The following is a 6000-nucleotide window of genomic DNA, read 5'->3' as shown; positions in this document are numbered from 1 at the left end:
TTTTTTCAGTTTTGTCAATCATTTTCTTTCATTTCACTCACTGTCTCATTTGAAGAAGAATGGCAGAGTATCATTGAACATGAAAAGCAGGCCAACACTAATTTACAGAGTTATATGTAACAGTAGAGTTCAGCTTATGTTCCGCAGAATGTTGCCAGTACTATGATACTAGATATACCTTTCCATGAATACAACAGAAGAGGATAATCAGGTCATTGAAGAATATTTAATGAAGCAAAATACAGATATTACTTAATGAAATAATTAAGGGCTAAGGTAAGAATGTGATTAAATGTAGATTTGTAATCTACAGCTGGGGTTGCTTTGATTTGTAACAGGAATAGGTACTTCCAGCCACATGAATATGGAGGGAAATCGTAAGTGCAGTGCTTATCACAGGTGAGCAGTGTGTGGCTTTTGGTGAACCTCACAGAAAAGTATGAAAAAAAAAAAAGAATCCTGAAATTGCCCTAAATTCTTTGCACTGAGAAAAACATTTGGTCTCTTATCCTCAGCACACATAAATGCCCTCTCAAGCAATCATATGTATCAAGATAGTCAGATCTGAAAAACCTTTATTTTGTCACTAGAAATACCTACCATATATACCAGAAATAAAAGGCCTTCATCAGGGAAGCCCGTAGTAGCACTAAGGTTCTCTTACATGTTTAAAATGCTTGGCAGAGTAACTTCTATTAGTGTTTCTCTTATGTCTAACCATGCTCTACATTGTTCATATGATTTTAAGATATCTGGAGGAAAGAGTGGAGACATGTAGAAACCAAGGAGAGTCCAGATAACTCAGTAAACTAAAGAGCTACCTGCTTGACAGCAGCAGTTGCTGAATGTTGCTTAATGTACTGTGGCACCTGTCAGGAATATAGACATTTGGAAGTGGCCACAATATAGATGCTTTTAGGTTTCTTTTTATATTTGTAAAGTTTGATTGAAGTGCTGAAAAAGAAATAGCACTATATGCAACCTTTCTGATCTAATTCCAATATTTTGCTTTCCTTATGTTTTCTAGTTCAGACCTATTCCCACAAATGTGTCCAAGATTATGGTAGGTCTCTTTGAAGGGAGATAAATGGAGATGCATAGGCTCTCTTCTTATGCACAGATAAGTGGAGAGTAGCAAAGAGTTTCTTCCAGGAGTAAATAACATGTTTACAAGCCATGGGTAAGCTGCAATATGGACAAGAAAAACTACCTGAAACAGATTCTTTCATGTCCTTTAAGTTGTGGTATACTTCTAATGGATAAAGTCTAAAATAAAACAAATACAATTCTATGGGAATTTCCTCTTGAATCTAAGGCAGCAAAGGTATTTTTGTGAACTGTATGGTACCATAATTTGAAGACATGACTGTACCAGGTATAACTACAATTTCTTCCAAATTGTGGACTGTTGTTAACAATGTCCTTTGATTTTTCTTTTCTTTTTGGGACATGAAATTTAGTGTGGGATGCGTCCACTGCATCTAGGCTTCTAACTAGGTCTATACTTTTCAACTGAGAATTTACAGTGAAATTCAGCACCCTAAATGATGTTATCTAATGCTATATAGAAAATCCTGTATTCAGCCTCAAGAAAATACTTCATAGGGGATGAAATGAACACTAAGCAGAGACAGTCTCAACAGTTTTATAAAAGTACCATAAATTGGTACCATTTAGGCTGCCAGTCCTGATGGGATAGTAGGAAATAAGAGAAAAGAACAAAGACAGAAAGGGCAGCAGTGAACTGTGCATTATTTCCAAAAACTAAAAAAAAAATAGTCTGCACTGTGCAAGGTGAAGCCTTTGAGGAATTCAAAAGTAAAAAGACAACCAGATGAACAGAGCAGAAGGTTAATTCTCTGGCCATGTTTTGACTGAAATATATGAAATGACACATCTGGGGATTCCTGAGAGGATGACGAAATAATGAAGGCTCGAGAAGTTTGGGACATGAGATGAACATTGGAGCTTTAGCTGTTTTGAGGAGCATTGACAAAATCTGATGGTGTGTAGAAAAGATGAGAAAGGATTCAAAGCCTTCCTAGACTTCCTATTGAAGTCTAACCAGAAGAAGCATAGTGATTTGAGCAATATCAGAAAGGAAGCAGAAAAAGGGGATTTATTTTGTGCCTTCATTTGGAAAAAAATAAATATTGATTATAATCTATAGCTAAGAAATTCCCACTAATTCCCAGTGTTATCAGACACTGATTTTCATTTCAAATATCACACTATTAACGCTCGTTCTTTTAAGAGTTTATTAATACAGTTTTTCTTAATTTATTAATCTATACTGCAACACTCCATATTTTAAAATATTTAATCCCAATTTAGATGATTTATCCCCAGTGTAAATGTCCAGACTAATACTATACAGTAGAAGTATACCTGCTGTACATTTTCAACACTGCTGAAAAACAATCTGGTTTCAGGTATTTTGCTTTTATTTATCTGTGGCCATGTTAAATGTGTGTGAATTCCATTCTGTATTTAAAAGAACAAGGGAATTAGGAAAAAAAAAGTCCCTGCTCTGATAAACAATGGTGTTGATTTTATGCATGGAGGCTGTTATTACAGCTAAATTACCTCAGTTGACAAAGAAGCAATTACATGCCACTCAGCCTCGTCTGAGTTATCAAGCTTCGAGAATACCTTTCTCATGACTGACAAAAATATTTACAAAAACCACTGACTGATTTGCTAGCTAGTTTGTGCTAACAGTACTTTAGAAAATTATTTAATTTTCTGAAATATTCCAGTTGAAAATACTCTTAACACATTAAATAGTTCACTGTTCCTTTTGTTATAGTTGTTTATTCCTGTTCATTTTTCTTTGTTTTCCTGACAAACTAGCAATACTTTTGACATTCACAGCTAAGACTTTAGCTTCCATGCAGCTGTATTGCCATATCATCAAGATCACTTTTGTTTTCCTTCTACTTTTTCTATCTAGCCACTGAAAAATGTACTGATTACAGATGACAGAAAATGATATTATTTTCCAGTTAAAAGTGCCACTTTTATTATTCTGTACACCTCAGAAAATGATACAGAAACAGCATTTTTTAATTATTATTATATGTGAACTATGTTAAACCTTGGAAAAACCTTCCTGTATTAGTGCAATAACTCTTGTAGTTATGTCTCCTAACACAGAGTGGCACTAAGCTGGTAGTTGCACCCAGCAAGAGGCATGTCCTTAAACTTCTTGCATACAGTTGCAATAGAAACATAAGAATTTATGCCTTCAGAATAGGGGGATAATATTTGGACAGTACTTTTTAAAATGTTTCAGAGAGAAGAAAAGAATTTATGAAGTTAATGTGTGATGTTTTCTGAGTATGCAAGACAGAAAGAAAGGTGGAAAAGCTAGATGCATACAGTGCATCTATTTATTTATTTATTTATTTATTTAGTATGCAACTAATCTCAACTACACATTTGAAATGGATGATGAAAACCTTAATTGAACATCCAGTAAGAATAATTAATTTGCTACAAATTACTTTCAACATCAAAGTATGTTCATATAAATATTTTCTGGGTTTACACTTTTAAGGTTAACATTAATACAACAAATCCAAACATAATTAGTAGTATAACATAATTACTTATTTACTTATTTAATTACTTATTTAATAAATCATAGCTTTAGGTCTGAATTCCTAAGCAATTCACAGGGTTCATGTTATCAAATTCTGAAATACAAGCAAAATGCTAAAACTCATTATAAGCTGATTCTATTTCCCTTTACTTTATAGTGTTTTATCATGTATAAAATTGCAGTGTTCTTAAAATACATAACAAATAATTAGAGCTGCCTAGAAAACTCTGTTACTCTAGCAAATCTCATGGCCTGATGCTTAACAGCTTTCTACAGGCCTACTGATGTTGCAGAAGTGACTGATTATTCTGCAGAACAGAAGACTTGCTAAGAGATATGTGCTTAGGACCTTCAGCATATGCATGCTTAGAAATTTGGCAAAGACACATAGTCTATCAGCATTACTAATATATAATTTTTAAAGAAATCATACTATTTTAGCAAATGAAGACATTTTTAAGTTCTCATGTAAATAGACCTAAGAAAACAAAGGAATACTCCTTTTCAACATATAACGGATGAAGTCGATTGAATATTCCTTTACTCTGAATACCAGCAACTCTGTAAGATTACAACACTGAAAGTCTGCGCCTTTCAGTAGTACAAACTTTGATTGTTTTATTTCTGATGACAAAAGTGCCTAACCTCACACTTTAACTGAATGCATTGAACTGCTTTGACATTTTTTAGAATATCTGCAAAACTGATTTTTATTTTATTTTTATTTTTTAAATCTCAGAGTAAGCTTAATTTTATATTGTTCTCAAATTAAATATTGATACATTAGATTAAAACCAGGAATGATTAGAAAGCTTATTTTCTTAACATAATAGATGTTATATATAAGTTTCTCTATTTTAATGTCATCCATTTTATAAATTGCCACTGTTACTTTTAATGTCTTTCAGGCTTAATTCATGCAAAAATATCAAAATGCCACACTTCATTTGCATAATGTTCATACCAAATTTTGTTTTATAGGCATCATGGAATATAAAGTTTGATAATGAAAAGACGGACAGAATGAACACACACACACAAAAAGCCTAAGTTTTTTTATTATTATTATTATTATTATTATTAAAACCTCTTAACCCCTTAATTGGGGAAACATTACTTCAGGACATAAACTGCATATTTCTATTCCCAGATCAGAAGAAAAGCAAATGATTTAAAATTCTACTTAATATAATCTTAATAAAGTACTACTGAAAAAAATGCTTGTTTTCTTCAGTCCAACTAGTATCCATAAAACGTAACAATATATTTGCAGGTTGCAATCACAACTGCCTGATGAATTCAGGGCTAATGAAAAGTTAACACATATTATTAAGGACATTACCAAACGCCTCTTTTATGCTGACAGGCTCGGAGCATCAACCACCTAACTAGGAAGCCTGTTCCAGTGTTTGACCACTCTTACAATGAAGAATTTTTTCTGACTATCCAGTCTGAAGCTTCCCTGGTGTAGCTTTGTGCCAGTCCAATGCACCCTATCATTGGTTACCAGAAAGAAGAGACCAACTCCTCCTTATCCTTATCCTGAGGATAAACTGTAGATAGCAATAAGGTTGCCTCTTAGACTCCTTTTTTTCCAAATAGATTAACTCATTCTCCTCAACCTCTCCTCATACAACATGACTCCAGCCCTTTTATCAGCCTTGTTGCCCCCACCTGGATACATTCAAGTACCATAACATCATTTCTTTATGGTGGAGTCTAGAACTGCACACAATATTCAAGGGGGGCAGCACCAATGCTAAATACAGTGGGAGAATCCCCTCTTTTGACGGCTGGATATGATGTGTTTAATGCATCCCAAAATGCAGTTTACCCTCTTGGCTGTCAGGGCATGCTGCTGGCTCATGTTGAACCTGCTATCAACCAGCACCTCCTTTTTTGTTGAGAAGTTCTCTAGCCACTCATCTCCCTGTCTGTATCTGTGTCTGGCATTACTCCATCCCAGATGTAGAACCCATAATTAACCTTTATTGTATTTCATACCATTGCTGATCAGCCACTGTTCCAATGTATCTAGATCCCTCTGCAAGGTCCCTCACCCCTCCAGGAAATCAACAGCACCTCCCAGTTTAGTATTGACAGTGAACTTGCTGAGGATGCATTCCACTCCTGCCTCCAGATCAAAATGTTGAACATTGAACACTGACAAAAATATTGAACAAGACTGGCCCTAGGACAGAGTCTGGGGGAACACTGCTATTGACCATCTGCCAGCCCATTTGAGCTCTGCCGTTGAGCCAGTCCATCACCCAGTGCATTGTGAAGCTGTTCAACTCCCAGTTGGACAATGTGTCCAGAAGGATGTTGTGAGGGATAGTATCAAAGGCCATTCTAAAATGAAAATGATTACAACCACTGACTTCTCCTCATTCACC

General features: G+C 34.8%; 1 protein-coding gene across 1 annotated transcript in view; it reads right to left on the bottom strand.

The window, feature by feature from the left end:
* Nucleotides 1-6000, bottom strand: part of EYS (eyes shut homolog) — an 883205-nt gene that overhangs the window by 666414 nt on the left and 210791 nt on the right. The gene's annotated exons all lie outside the window — the stretch shown is intronic.

This window comes from Oxyura jamaicensis, chromosome 3 (genome assembly GCF_011077185.1).
Source record: "Oxyura jamaicensis isolate SHBP4307 breed ruddy duck chromosome 3, BPBGC_Ojam_1.0, whole genome shotgun sequence".
In the NCBI taxonomy this organism is placed as follows: Eukaryota; Metazoa; Chordata; class Aves; order Anseriformes; family Anatidae; genus Oxyura; species Oxyura jamaicensis.
This window is presented reverse-complemented; position numbering and strand designations above follow the sequence as displayed.